The following is a 15,742-nucleotide window of genomic DNA, read 5'->3' as shown; positions in this document are numbered from 1 at the left end:
TGTGCTGAAAGAGCCAATGTCCTGAGATTATATTGTACATGGAGTTTTGAAACAGGAGCAAAAGGGTCTTGCTCCATTGATAGAATAAAGTTGGGAGCTAAGGTATGGGTAAAACGGAAGCCAGATGAAGTCATACTCGGAGGGAAGGTGGCCTCATGTGATTAACAGAGGAAAGCTTGTACATCTGGGGAAAGGCTGGGAGGACAATCCTAGTCTCCATCTAGGGTGGGATCCTCTTGGCTTCCTCAGCATGTTCCTTTTGAAAAGAAACATTTCCTACCTGAGTTTGGCTTCTGATATTGGATCATTGCATAACTGAAATCTCAACCAAACTGGAGATGATTTTATTTGAAGGATAATAGCCCATACTTGCCTACTTTTTTTTGTTTGTTCTTTGAGATGATTTTATTTAAAGGATAATAGCCCATATTTGCCTACTCTTTTTGTTCTTTGTTTTGGTTAACTTTGTTGCTAGTTCTGTCTCCTTTAGGCTTAAGTACCCTGCACTTTCTGGTGACTGCCTAAGCATGTAGCGTTCTTAGAATTCCTGCCAGCTCGCTGAAAGAACTGACCTCTGGAATGGGACTCTTTGGGGCAGGCACAGCTCTATGTCCAATTTCAGCATGAAGAAGCTATGGAAAGTGAGACCTTCACCCCTTACCCCAAGATTTTGAGCCCCAATTGTTTGAGGGGGGAATGATGATAGTGTTCTGAGTACTTATTTCGTGTTATCCTTGCTATATTGTTTTATTGTTATGATGTTATTGATCCTATGTAAAGGATACAAAGATCTAGGGGTGGACATTTGAATTATTAATAATTATTTTGGGGATGATTGATTGAAGAGATTATCTTGCTGGGACCTAGGGGTGGATCACATTTGAATTGTAAACCAATATTTGGGAATGTCACTGAATGATATGTTTTGCTTTATTGCGAATGATATGTTTTAGTTTCCTGATAATTGGATCACAATGTTCTAGGATATATAATTTAATTTAAATTATGATTGGATTGTGCATCCTAGAACATTGTGAGGGGTGGAGTGTAACCAGAATGGCCTTTGTTTTCTTTGAATGACTCAGCTTACCTCATTGAGCCTCTGGATGCTGTGGCTTGCTCTTCCAGGGCAGGAAGCCCAGAGAGCATGCCAGGAAGCAGAAAACTTCCTGTGTGATGAGTCATGGGGCATACTTTATGCTTGCCTGTTTTTTCCCTTTTTTTTCTCTCTTTCATTTTTGTTTTTGGGGTGGTTTTTTTTTGGTTCTGTTTCTTCTTTCTCATGATTCATTCCATTGGTCATAATTCTTCTTCACAGCTTGACTAATGTGTAAATAAGTTCAATGAGAAGGTATACGTAGAAGATATATTGGATTCCATGCTGTCTTGGGGAGTGGTGGGGGAGGCAGGAAAGAAAATCTGGAACTCAAAATTATGTAGAACCAAGTGTTGTAAACTAACAATAAAAAAAAAGAAAAGAAAAAACTTCAATCAAAACTTATTTTTTGCAGAAGGCCTTTCCCAGTCCCCTCAACTACTAACCTTCTATCTAGTCTGTATGTATCTAGTTGTAGGCATGTACCTAGTTATTTATATGCTATCTCCCCCATTGGAATGAATGTTCCTTGAGGGCAGAGACTTTTTTTGGCCTGTTTTGTATATCCAGTGCTTACTACAATGCCTGATACATAGTCAATGTTAATAAATGTCTGTTGTCTCACCTACTATGTAAATCTAGTATATGATCATTAACTGCAAAATAGTACAGCTGGAGTATGTCATTTTTCTATTAGTCACGCTCAGCACATAACATCTGAACTAGCTGTGAACTTAAGCCAGCTTCCGTATCTCCAAGTTTCTGTGTCTTCCCTCTTATCCTTATTCTTATATACTTTAAAGAGTATACATATTAAGTAGCTTCATCTGCCCACAAGGTGGTTCCAAACTCATTCACCCAGGAATTCTTTTTTTATATGTACAATCTCTCTGTTTTGCCATCTAGATTACTAAGAGGGTCAAATACATATTCCTTACATCAATTTGAAAAGGTCAGAGTCCAAACAGAGTAAGTCATTAAAGTTAGAATGTTTTCTTCATAGCAGGCTTTCCCAGATTTGGATGGTAATTGTCTCTAGTACATTCATGTGTGCCATAATTTCCCAAGAAAGATATATGGTTACATTTGTACTATTGAGGAAATGTCCAGGCTGAGTCAAGAAAGCTCATGATGACAAAGCATGGAGCTACCAGAGGAAATACACTTAAGAAGCCTTTTTAATCAAATTATGAGTGCAGGGAAGAGAAAGATAAAAAATAATGAACTTATCCAGAATGGGAGGTCTGAATGAATTTGGATAGCTTGAAGAAACCTGGAAGCACATAACAAGACAGTGTTGATATGATGAATGGCTAGGCTTTATGCTGAAGGACAAAGGATACCTATAATTAGTAGCAATGCTTAGGAAGCTCTATCTTTGGAGAGAAGAGTGCTGGAGCCCTCTTAAAGTCCAAGAACAATCACTCTCAGATGGTCATGGGTTGAGCCACTATAAGGAATGGAGTCAAATTAATGAACCAAGAGGGAAATTCTCCTACTTTGGACACTATGCCTCAGATAGTATTGGCTTTTTTCGATGATGTGGCACATTCATTTTAAGCTTGCAAGCCATTAAAAGTCTCTTTTCTTTTTTAACACAAAGTGTTCTCTGTCCATTCCTCCCCCATCCTGTACTTGTGAATTTGATTATTTTTATCACAAGTGTGGAATTTTACATTTTTTTCTTATTACATTTCCTCTTATTAAATTTAGTCCGTCTTTTTAGGCTGCCAAGATCTTTGTAGATACTGACTGTTCTTTAAACCCATTCCCACCACAGGTAGTTGTCCATAATGGCCACTAAGATATAGGAAGTGGGAGACAAGAGACTGATAAAGTAAACATGGAATTCTGGATAGAAAAATAGATCATTTTATTGTGAGATAATTTGCTATAGAGAAAAGAGAGGCTAAACTGCCTTTTGGTAGGAGGTGTAAATGCAGATACTACTCTAACATTCAGTTTGTACACTTAATCTGTCCATTGACCTGAGAATAGTAAGCATAGGAATTGCTTGAGGAGAGATTAAATTTTACTTGATAGACATCCCAGAAGTTCGTGATGAACTGGAAATTTTGGTAACAGGTGAATGTGTGTAAAGCCGAAGATATCCCTAAACAACAGTGAGGCTGACGGGAATCCCAACAGTGAGAAAAATGGGGAGGTTAGTGACAAAACCTAGTAAAACAACATTACGTGGATATTGAAGGATAGATAGTGACTGCAGGAGTCCTTTGGACTTCCCAGTCTAATCTTTGGTTTGGGAAGAAACCTTACATGTTGATGTAGCAACTTTTGAGCACATAGTAGGTGCTTAATAAATGTTGGTTAATTGCCAAATTGAAGAGATGATCTTGAAGAATCCAATATGGTCAATGGATATTTGCTATAATAATAAAACTGAATAATCTGGATTTGAGTTTATAGAATGGGTATATATATTAGTACAAGCCTCAGAACTATGGAAAGGCCATCCTAGTCTAATCTTGAGAGAGTTCTGCTAGGCACAGAGGGGTTGGGGCACCATACCCATTCCCTGTTCTCTGCCTAAGCATGTGGTTTGGACTAGGTTCAGTCCTGGAGGAGACTAGTCTCTAATGAGAGAGTTTAGGCTCCCTGGAGATGATTTTAGTTATAATTTAGGTTATAGCTCATGTTTAGGGTTTCCCCAAAAAGGGAAGAATAAAAATATACTCAGTGTACAATATGAATCATTTTTGAGATAGGAAATGCATTCCTGCACTCAAAAAAATTAACATAAAAGTCTTCCAGCATATTTTAACAAAACAATTTAAACAGGATTTAGTAACTTAACTTATAACTACCATTACAGTCTTCTGGAAAGCTGATACTTAAACCTCATAAAAACATAAAGCAGTTTGCAGGATTGAAAATTGGGCATTTTACTCTTCACTTCAGATCTACATTGTCTAAACAATTTCTAGTACATGTCTCCCGATAAAATGGCCAGGCTTGAGCTACTCCTCTTGTGGCCATTCTCTCCAAAAGTGGTGGAGTATATGACTCAATTGCAGCTAGGTGGCACAGTGGTAAAGAGCTAGGCCTGGGGCAAGGAGACTTGAATTCAAATCTAGCCTCATACACTGATTAGCTGTGTGACCCTAGGTAAGTCATTTAACCCTAAAGTTTCCTCATCCGCAAAATGAGTTGGAGAAAGAAATGGCAAACGAATCCAATATCTTTGCCAAGAAAACTCCAAATGGGGCCATGAAGAGTCAGATGCAATTAAAATGACTGAACAACAGCAATAAAATATGACTCAATCTGTCTTCCCAAAACTTTGGCCTGTTATGGTAGTTATATTTTCAATCCTACTCTAGCAATGATGTGTTTGCATCATTATGGGTTGCTATTTCCCTCCTGACTTAGCTGTAGCAATAAATCAGTAAGACTATGGGCTCAGAAGCAGCTAGGTGGTGCAGTGAGTAGAGCACTGGCCCTGGAGTCAGTAGGACTTGAGTTCAAATCCAGATTCTTGACACACTCACTAGCTGTGTGACCTTAGGCTTAACTCCAATTGCCCTTCCTTCCCCCCTCCAAAAAAAATAGACTATGGGCTTAGACAAGATACAGGAAAGTATAGATCATAGGATTAAGATTTAGAGTTGAAAAGGATCTTAGAAATCATCTAGATCAACCCCTAATTTTGCAGATGAATAAATTGAGGCCTAGCAACTTGCCCATGGTCACACAGCTAGCAAGCAGCAGAACTGGGACTTGAACCCAGGTGTTTCTGACTCCAGGTCCAAGTCTCTTTCCATTATACTGTGCCATCTCTCAGAAACATTGACTCTCCTGAAGTACAAGAAGTGTGAAGCTAGATCTGGGTGAATGCATCCTCTTGTTCATTTTCTTAAATGAGGGGGATAAAACCTGACTAAGGTGGAGTAACTGGGAAGTGTTCTAGGTTTTGTATTTCCTATGGCCAGTAGATTTTAGGTGCAATAGTCTGTAGAATAGTCATGATGCCTCAGATTTTAGCCAGCCTTAACCAAGATTCAATAAGTTGCTCAGAGGGTTCCTGGGAATACTAAGACTTAATTCTGAAAACCAGGTTCTGGTTGATCAGATTGTTCTCTGAAACTCAAATTTTGTTGAAATTTCTGGAAGCCAATCTATGCCATGCTTTCGTCCATCATTCTGCCAGCACCTCAGTCCTGTGATTCTGTCATCTAAAACTGAAGTATGGACAAAAACAGGGACTACTATATTCAGCTTTAACTTAGAACGCTATCCTGGAAATCACTCTTGGATTACTCTCCTATAATATCTATATGAATAGAAGATCCTGATAGTCAGCAACTCATTTCAACTCATACAATGTTTTGTTGTGCTAAGTTTCTGAGAAACTTGAATGGATAGTTATATTAGGAAGGCAGAATTTATGATTTCAAAGAGAATCTCATATGTCCCTAAAAGGTCCGGAACCGCAGGATATAAGGAATTCTCTAGGCAGAAGGCAGGAGAACTAAAGCATATATTTACACTCCACAGTAACAAGCCCACAAACCAGCATCCTCATTTTGATATTTTCATCAAAAGCTTCCAGGCCCAATAAGTCCGCCTCACAAGGGTAACCAGGAGGCCACAGAGAAGCGAGATGGTATAAGGCAAAATTGTATACATGCTTCCCCTCTACGGTAAGAAGATTACCCACTAGCCTCCAGTCAGCTCTGCTACCGGCAGCTCAGCTTCAGCTGTAGGCGTCTCTGGCTCCAACCGGAAAAGGAAGAGAGGATCTTCAAGCTGTCCTCTCACCTCTTATAGAGTTTTTGACATCATCAAGCGCCGCCTGAACGACCAGGGCCGATTGGTCCTTGACTTGGCCCCTCCCCCTAGCGTAGACCAGGTTAACACACCTCCCCTCAGCCAGCCCCATGACTCATCACACAGGAAGTTCTCCAATTCCTGGCATGGTCGCTGGGCTTCCTGCCCCGGAAGAGCAAGCCCCAGTGTCCAGGGAAGCTCAATGAGGTAAGCTGAGTCATTCAAAGAAAACAAAGTCCATTCTGGTTACAATAGTGAAAGGTTAGTCTGAGTGTTCTCTCAGGTAAGGAAAAAATAGGCCCAACTGTGAAACTAGAAGGAGTCAGCTTCCATAGTTAATCGCTATTGATGATTTGGACAGGAAAGATAGGAGTAAACTGGTGGGCTGAGTGTTAGTTTCTTGTGTCAAGCAGAAAGGATGAATTTTTTTTTATCCCCAGAGAATCTGTTGGAGAGTTTAGAGAAAACAAGAGGGTAAAGTGCTGACAATAACTTGTAGACCTAAAGGAGCATTAGTTATCTTTGGTGTACATCCCTGTTTCTAACTGACTTCTTTCTTCACTGAGTTAGAGGTCCTCTCCTGGATCTTCACTTTCTGCCGAGCATCTCTCCCGTTGTTGTTCTCTGTTGAGTGTCTCCAGTACACCTACTGGTTTTGTTGTTGTTGTTGCTCTCTGCTAGTTTCTACTGGCCTTTATCTATAATTTAATTTTTTCTCCTGTCAGAAGAAGGATCTGGTAGCACTATAGATTATAGCCTTAGGGAATATCCAGCTCATTTTTTAAGTAAGACGAATTCAGCTCCCCTTGCAGCCGTTAGGCATATTTAGATTTATCTTCTGAATTAATCCCTCTGTTCCTTCATTGTCTCTTAGTCTAGTCTCTGTCTGAGTTATGTTTGAAAAAATTTTTAAATTGTTATCCTATCCCTGATCATTGGAAAATATTCTCAGCTTTACACTAAAAGAAATTGCAAAGAAACTGGATGAAGTTGTGGTGGAGAGCTTGCTTTCAACTATCTTCCGTGTAAAAATCATAGCGCTTGGGCTAGGTGGAGAAGAGGGAAAAGAGGGTTTGTTCCATTTCTCCCTTCCCAACAACAAATCACTACCTCTTGTTCTTTTTTCCATCCAGCACAGAAGTTCTGATCTCTCTACATACACAAATGTAAGATACTTCTCCTTTCATGTGTGGACAATTTATCCATTAAAAGAGGGAATAAAAGGACATATATGTGAGGAACACAGATAAAAGTAGCTTGAGGAAAAACACAACTTCAGATAAAACTTGCTTGAAGGAAGACACAGACTATTTGAGAGGACCTAAGTGAAAGAACATCCTTCAATGCAGACTGAAAGTGGGAAAGGTTATACTGCATTGTTGTCCATCAGCTCAATTTTGCAAGAACATTTTCGATGATTTTAAGGTTATACCTGAGAAACTATAAATCAAAGAACTATTTTGACAATATTATACAATATCTATTTTGATATAACTGATAGAAATGTGGATTTGGGATTTCTTAATCTAAGTTAGAGGTGGGTTAGTATGCCTAAGGAGGCCTTAGTTGGAGGCGTTAGAGGCCGGATCAAATTAGAGAAGAGATTTGACGAATGAGAAGATGTACCAACTGCCAGAAAGGAGATGACAATGGGGAAAGAAGCAAAGAAGAGGCACCCCCTGCTGTTTGAAAGAAACGAAGAGTAGGAGATCCCGAAGACAAAAGTTGCTTCCAATTGAGCCAGCCAAGAAGCTGAAGCCAAACAGGCTTTGTAGATGCTGCTGAGAGCTTACTGGAGAAGAGCTCAGTAGTTCCTGGGAGCTGATTGGAGAAAGCAAAGCTCTGCTTCTGTCTGGGAAGCTGACTGGGCTGGTCTGTACTGCTCCTTAACTATACCTTGAATAAGCCCTGAAGCTCACCTGGAAGTTGTGTTGATTGTCAGAAAGCTGTCTTGTTTAAGAGGGATTGAAAGTGGGTTGTTTGGTTTTTTTTTGGTTTTTGTTTTTTGGTTCCAGAGGGCAGAACTAAGAGGAAAGAGAGAAGTCTGCAAAGAAGCAAATTTAGTATTAAAGTCAGAAAAGTTGTCCTAATGATTAGAACCATTAAAAAAAAATTGTATCCCTAGCATCCAGTACAGTGACTGAAACATAGTAGATACTTAATAAATATTTGTATATTAATTGATTGATAGGAAAGCATCCTAAAAGAGAGAGTGGAGGTGGGATGGCATAGAAAGGTCAACCACCACTTCTACCACCATCTCCCCTCAGATCCAAGTGGACACAGCCCACTACTCAGAGCCCAAGAGTCCTGGGAATGACAGTGCCTCCTAGACTAATGGTCCTGCTTCCAGCCTGGCCTTTGCAGCCATCATCAAGAGGCATTACCCTAGTGGAGAAGGGACCTACCATTCTCCCCACACCCAGGCAGCTAGTAGGCTCAACCTGGAATCAGGAAGACCTGAATTCAAATCTGACCTCACACACTTAGAAGCTGTGTGACCCTCAGCAAGTCACTATCTGCCTCAGTTTCTTTATCTGTAATTAAAAGTACCTCCTTCCAGGGTTGTTCTGTGGATCAAATAAGATAATATTTGTAAAGCACTTTGCAAACATTAAAGCACTATAAGAATGCTACCTATTATTATCACTAATAATAATAACTAATACCAACATCCAACCACCAACTATAGTCAGGCAAACCCAGGAACCCCAGGAATGACAGTGCCCAGCTCCAGACCATCATGTCTGCTACCAACCTACACATCATCTGTCTGTAGATATCATCCAGGCGGAATGATTCCTGTGACGAAGCAACATATCAAATGCCTTGCAGGTACCACAGCCCTGCCTTCCTATCAGGCACAGCTATTAAAAACCTGGAAATGAAAGTTCTTGTTATGACAGTCTGACATTTTCAAGTGGTTCAATATCAGACAAATTGGAGGGGTGTAGAAGTCTTCTGGACTTGTAGAGAGGTGAGAGAACTGGGGGACAGGGTGAGGAAGGAATTTTTAAAAACTTGTAGGGATGAAGAAAGATTTAGGAGGGTGGGGGAGAAGATAAGGTAACAGTAAAAAGAGAGGCTGAAAAGGAAAAAAGTGAGTAAAAAATAAGATGGAAGGAAATTCACAAATAGTAATTATAACTTTGAATGGGAGTGGCATGAACTCACTCATAAAACAGAATGGATTGCAGAATATGCAGAATGGATTAAATATCAGAATCTAGCAATATTGTTTACAAGAAACACATTTAAAAATGAGAGATACACACAGAATTAAAATGGAGGTTTGGAATAGAATTTATTATTCAGCTGATGCAAAAAAGACAGAGGTGGCAATTATGATCTCAGACAAAGTTATAGCTAAAATAGATTTAATTAAAAGAGACAAACAGGGTAACTACATTTTGAGAAAAGGTACCATAGACAATGAAGCACTATAAATACTGAACCCATGTGCACCAAATACTATAGCATCTAAATTTTTAAAAGTTAAATAAATTACAGATGGAGAGAGACAGTATTACTATAACACTGAGGGACTTTAATTTTCTCCTCTCAGGACTAGATGAATCTAACCAAAAAAAGAAAAAAGAAGTTAAAGAAGTGAACAGAATTTTAGATAAGCCAGTTTTGATAGCTATATGAACAGAATTAAATGAAAATAGAAAGGAATATGCCTTTTTCTCAGAAATAGATATGTTCTTATTAATGGAAATTATATTAAAGAAGATATGTTACCATCAGATTTGCCACTATACCATTGAAACCCTGGACATTTACATTTGACTTGAGGCTAAAACCTCCTGTTTGTGTTGTCCCCCCTATTACAATGTTAGTTCCTTGATAAAAGAAACTGCCTTACATTTATTTCTATTTGTATTCTCAGCAGTTAGCATAGCATTTTGTATATAGTAAGTATTTAATAAATGGTTTTTTTTTTTCATTTCTTCATTCATTTATTGGAAGTCTTCAAATAAAAAATTTCCTTTAAAGCAGAGGCAAACCTTTTGACTGGAGTTTGGATTAGATGGCCACTGTGGTTCCTTCCAACTCTAGAATTCAATGATTCCATGATTCTATGAGATTGTGGTGCTCCACCATTTGCAGTCAGATGTAATTACCAAGATAACATTGGCCATAAAATGATGAGTTTTGGAAACAACAAGCAGTATTGAACTGTGCATATAAATGAAAGTGGGATTGGGAAAGGGGTGAGAACAGATGGCATCTGTGGGTAATGAGACACTTAATATAATCTGTATTATACACCAAACACTACCAACTCAACAATACTGGCCCATGATCAGAAGAAGTAGGCACAAAATAGAAGTGAGATGGGGTCTATGTGAGGAACAAATTGAAGAGATAAAGAAGAAAAGTAGAGGAAAGGAATAAAGGGAATAAGAAAGCCTTTTTTTTTTTTAAATCTTCTATACAGTTTTTAAATCTACTTTCCTACTGTGACCTACTTTCCTGGAAAACATCCTCAGTATAAAGATAGTCATCTCAAAACTGAAGTTAGCTCTTGTTAAAAAAGAACATTGGTATGATCAGTGTTCAAAATCATTTATCCTCCTTTCAATTATAGTGTTTAATTTTGTAATAAAATTGTTGGCCCAGTATATGACTCAGTCTGGTTATGTTGCTGATTTTTCCCAACCATAGGCATAATATTCTCCCTAAAGGAAGGGTGAATGGTTGCGAGGCCTTGGAATGTATTATTACTTTGCATATAGTTTTTCTCCACTTTTCACTGTGCAATGAAGACCTTGTAAAATGTATGTCACTGGAGCGAGTTTTGTGGTTATAGAGAATAGTCATCAATCAGAAAAGTTTTGAATTGTCAAGCTAAATACTGGAAATTAATTAGAATTGGGAATCACTTAAAATAGGGACAGTACTGGCAAGTTACAGAAGAATATTATTTCATGATTACAACATGTAATATTTCTGGTCATTCCTTCAATTACCCAACTACATTTTAACAACAAAGCTGCATTGCTAAACAAAACAAAACAAAACAAATACACAAACAAAAAACTTATAGCATCTTAAAGAGGAAAGATAAGTAGGTCTGGATCCAAAAGAGGCCTCAGCTCAGAATACATCTCTGATATTTACTAGGTAAGTCAAGGTCAATTTACTTAATCTCTCTGAGCCTTGCTTATATTTCTGTCCATAAGACAGGCACAATAAAACTGCAGCACCTCTCACATTTGACCCTTCCTTTTCACTCAGAGCACCATCACTGTAGTTCAGGCCCTCATCACTTCTAGCCTAGATTATTGCAACAGCCTCCCTTCTTCAAGTCTCTTACTTCAGAAAATCTAAGGTGATATATAAATGTGAATTAATAATTAATATTTGGTTACATTTTGAACTATGGCCTGGAGACATCTCAATCTCAATATGTCCAAACCAGAACCTCTCTGGACTTCAGTTTTGTCATCTGTAAAATGAAAGGATTAAACCAGATGGCCTCTGAGGTCCCTTCCAATTGTCATAATTTTATGTCCTCTCCCCTTAAATCTACCCTTCTTCCAAACTTCACTTTTTCTATCAAATTTATACTGTCTTTCAGATTATCCTGATTAGTACCAATCTCTCTTAATCTCACCCCCTACATCCAGTGACTTGCCAAATCTTGTTCATTCTGCCTTCCTAACACTAATCACATCTATTCTTTGTCTCCATTCACACAACCACCATCTTTGTTCAAGTCACCATCACTTCTCACCTGTACTATTGCTATAACCATCTAATTGAACTTTCTTTTTCAAGTCTGTCACCTCTCCAATCCATCCTTTACACAGATACCAAAATGATATTCCTAAAGCACAGTTTGAACATATTACTATCCTACTTAATAAACTCCAGTTCCTCCCTATTACTCCTAAAATAGAATTGTTTGGATTAACGAATTTGTTTGGGTTTGGATTTATTTGCTATTTCCTTTGTGTGTTCATTGTAGAACTGGCATCTGGTGGGAAAGGATCAAGCCTTAGTTACAAAACAATATAAGTTATATTCCATTAACAGATAATGACCAGGAGTATAGCCTGAATCTAAAAAGTATTTCCCCAGACTAACAATATTTAAGGAAGCAGATAACTGTAATTCTAGCCCAATACTTACTCTGCTGAAGAGAGCAGAAAGGCTGGCCTCTGGTCCCAAATATCCTACTTTCCCTCCTGGCAAGACTAAGTCTCCCTTGAAAATGGATTAGGGAAGAGACTCGAAAGATCTATTTTTGCCTCCCTGTGATCCAGGGAGACAGACCTTTGTGGACATACATGAACAAAACACAACATAGCAGTAGTACTTGCATACACACACACACACACACACACACACACACACACACACACACACACACCACATACACCATAGGAAATAATCCAAAGAGGAGAGGAAATGAAATTTGTCTAAAGAGAGCAATGTGGACAAAAGATAGTAGTGTGATACAGTAGGTGATGTGATCAAGTAAAAATAGCATCAGAAATGCTTCAACTAAAAATAGCCTGAGACTGCTAAGGGAGATTAAGAACAATAACAGCTATTTTTTTTAAAGCTACATGGGGAGAAAAAGAAAGATCAAAGAAGGATTAGTACCATTTCTTGGGGTAGATGGCATCATAATAACTGACAGGAGAGAAAACAACACTGATAATTTAATATTTTGTTTAGATTTTCTCAACAAAGGATAATTGTCATTATTCTGGAAATGATAATTAAAATGACTAATAGGGAGTTATACCATGTATATACCCAATATCTGGGGGGCAGCTAGGTGGCACTCTACCTACTGAAACAGTCCTGGGCCTGAAGTCAGAAAGACTTATCTTCCTGTGTTCAAATCTGGCCTCAGACACTTACTAGCTGTGAAATTCTGGGCAAGTCACTTAACCCTGTTTGCCTCAGTTTCCTTATCTGTAAAATGATCTAGAGAAAGAAATGACAAACCACCCCAGTATGTTTGCCAAGAAAACCCCAAATAGAACTACAAAGAGTCAGACACGACTTAAATGACTGAACAATGACAATGATGACAATGACCTAGCTACCGTACATAAATTCAAGTTCTCTCAACTCCAGGTTCAGCACTGTAGTCACCATGATACCCGCTTGCCTCTAAATGAGAAATGTAATCTAAGTCCCAAGGGTCTCATCTTTTAACCTGATCAGGTTGTCTAGGCTTATTTCTAGTTACCCCTTCTCTAATGATGACATTGAAAACAAAAGATATCAATAAAACTAGAACCCGTCACCTTTCCAGTTCCAGCCCATTCCATTTTCAGAGAGATCCAACTCTTAGGAAGTTTTTTTTTTTTAATAACACCATGATTAAATTTGCTCTTTGCAGCTTCCACTCATTGCTGCTGGTTTTCCCTGTGAAGCCAAACAGAAAAATACTTGAAGACAGCTATCATGTCCTTCTTAAGTTTTTTCTTCTACAGCCTAAATATGACCTGTTCCTTCAAATGATCTTCATATGATGTGGACTTAAGGCCCTCCACCATCTTGATTGGCCTCCTTTGGATGTTCTTCTTAAACTGTGGTGCCCAGAATAGACACAGACTCCAGAAGAGGTCTGACAAGGGCAGAGTACAATGGTACTATACCCTGTAACCCTATAACTCCTTATTCCTGAAAATTATGCCTCTTTTAATGAAACTCAAGATATCAATAGCTTGTTTCATAGCACATTCCATCGCTAACTCATGTTGAGCTTGCAGTCCACTAAATTCCCAGATAGTTTTAAAAACACCTGGTGCCTAACCATGCCTCCCCAATCTTATACTTGTGAAGTTGATTTTTTGAACCCAAGTGTAAGCATTTACATTTATCCTTATTGAATTTCACTGAATTAGACTCAGTCCAATATTTTAGTATCTCAAAATCCTTTTGAATACTGGATGTCATCATTTCAGCATTGTGTCATGGATATTTGAGCATACTGTCTAGCCCCCAGTTTTTCTGAGAGGGAAATTTAAATGCAAGGCAGATTGAGATGGCTATCAGTAAATATAAATATTCAATAAAATTTTGGAAAAGCCAAAACACAAAGGAAACCTAAAACACAAGCCTGGTGAACCTAAAACAAAGCCTAGGTGAATTCTGCCTAAACTAATTTACTTATTCAATGCCATCCCAATTAAACTACCCAAAAAATTATTTTATTGAGCTAAAAAAAATAGCAAAATTCATTTGAAAGAACAAAAGGTCAAGAATATCAAAGGAATTAATGAAAAAATGTAAAGGGAAGAGTTTAGTAGTGCTAGATTTTAAATTATATTGTAAGGCAGTAATTACCAAAACTATCTGGTACTGGCTAAGAAATAAAAAGGTGGATCAGTGGAACAGAGTAGACATACACAGTAGTAAATGATTATAGTAATCTTGTGTTTGACAAATGTAAAGATTTAAGCTTTCAGGGTAAGAATTCACTGTTTGGTAAAAATTGTTGGGAAATCTGGAAAATGGTCTGGCAGAAATTAGGTATTGACCAATTTCTTACACTATTTATCAAGCTAAGGACAAAACGAATAAATGACCTAGATATGAAAGGAAATATCATAAGAAAATTACAAGAATGTGGAACATATTACCTAACAGAATTATGGATAGGAGAATATATGAATAAACAAGAGATAGAGAGAACTGTGAGATATGAAATGAATAATTTTGATTATATTAAATTAAGAGGTTTTTTGGTACAAATAAAACCAATGTAGCCAAGATTAGAATGAAAGCAGAAAATTGGGGGGTGGGGGGGGGGAATTTTTGTAGATAGTCTTTTGGATAAAGGTCTGAGAATTTTGTCAAATTTATAAGATTATGAGTCATTCCCTAATTGATAAATGGTTAGAAGAAATGAACAGGCAATTTTTCAATGAAGAAATCAAAACTATATATAGTCATATTTAAAAAATGTTCTAAATCACTACTGATTAGAGAAAAACAAATTAAAACAACTTTGAGAAATCTCATACCTATTAAGCTTTGATTATGGTCCAAAACTAGAAAATGGTGGGGAGAGGTTAAGAGAAGATATATACTTAGATAGCTATGGAGGAAATGGCTGTGGACTAAAATGAAGCATGGCTGGAGCTGTTCTGACATAATGAGCCATATGACATGGTCACTAATCATGACAACAGAGCTCTAGGTGGGGAATTCCAAAGATGAAAAGGTTAAATCCTGTGGACCTTTTCTAGTGTTCCAGAGGCATTTGATCCAATTGCATCCTGACTTCTCCAGACCCCTCTCCCTTATCACTATTGGCTAATCCAGTCTCTCTCTATTTACTGGTACAAAAACTCCCTATACCTTCTCAATCCTTAAAACATCCTCACTTGATCTGACCCATCCTGCTAACAATCATCCTATTTTTCTCCTCTCCTTCATGGCTAAAATCCCTGAGAAAGCCTTCTATAATTAGTGTATCTATTTCTTCTCTTATTCACTTCTAAATTTGCTGCGATCAGGCTTCCAAATTTATCATTCAACTGAAATTGCCCTTTCAAAGGTTGTTAATGCTCTATTTCATAAAAAATTATTTTACTATTATTAACAATAAAACAATATGTAATAGCTAGCCTTTATATAGCTTCTCAATTTCCTTATGCTCTTTTCTATGTATTTCAATCATTTTAGTTGCCAAATCTAATGACCTTTTCTCAATAATCATGTTGTCTAACTTCTCTGAATACTTTCGTGCTGTTAATCATCCCCTTTTCCTAGACAGTTGTGTTGGTAAGCAAAATGGGCTCCTTAACACTTAGTTCAACCAAGTGCCCTTGAATAGTTTGGCTTTTGTTCCCTTTGAGTAATTTAGTGTATTTCATTGAG

At 37.8% G+C, this 15,742-nt stretch overlaps 1 long non-coding RNA gene across 1 annotated transcript in view; it reads right to left on the bottom strand.

Annotated features, from left to right (window-relative positions):
• The window catches only part of LOC118834071, a 35,890-nt gene extending 23,811 nt beyond the window's left edge, over positions 1-12,079 (bottom strand). The window contains exon 1 of the long non-coding RNA XR_005009340.1: positions 12,026-12,079. This is a non-coding gene — a long non-coding RNA (uncharacterized LOC118834071). The remainder of the gene's footprint in view (positions 1-12,025) is intronic.
• Positions 12,080-15,742: the final 3,663 nt, after the last annotated feature.

This window comes from Trichosurus vulpecula, chromosome 1 (assembly GCF_011100635.1).
Source record: "Trichosurus vulpecula isolate mTriVul1 chromosome 1, mTriVul1.pri, whole genome shotgun sequence".
Taxonomy (NCBI): domain Eukaryota; kingdom Metazoa; phylum Chordata; class Mammalia; order Diprotodontia; family Phalangeridae; genus Trichosurus; species Trichosurus vulpecula.
This window is presented reverse-complemented; position numbering and strand designations above follow the sequence as displayed.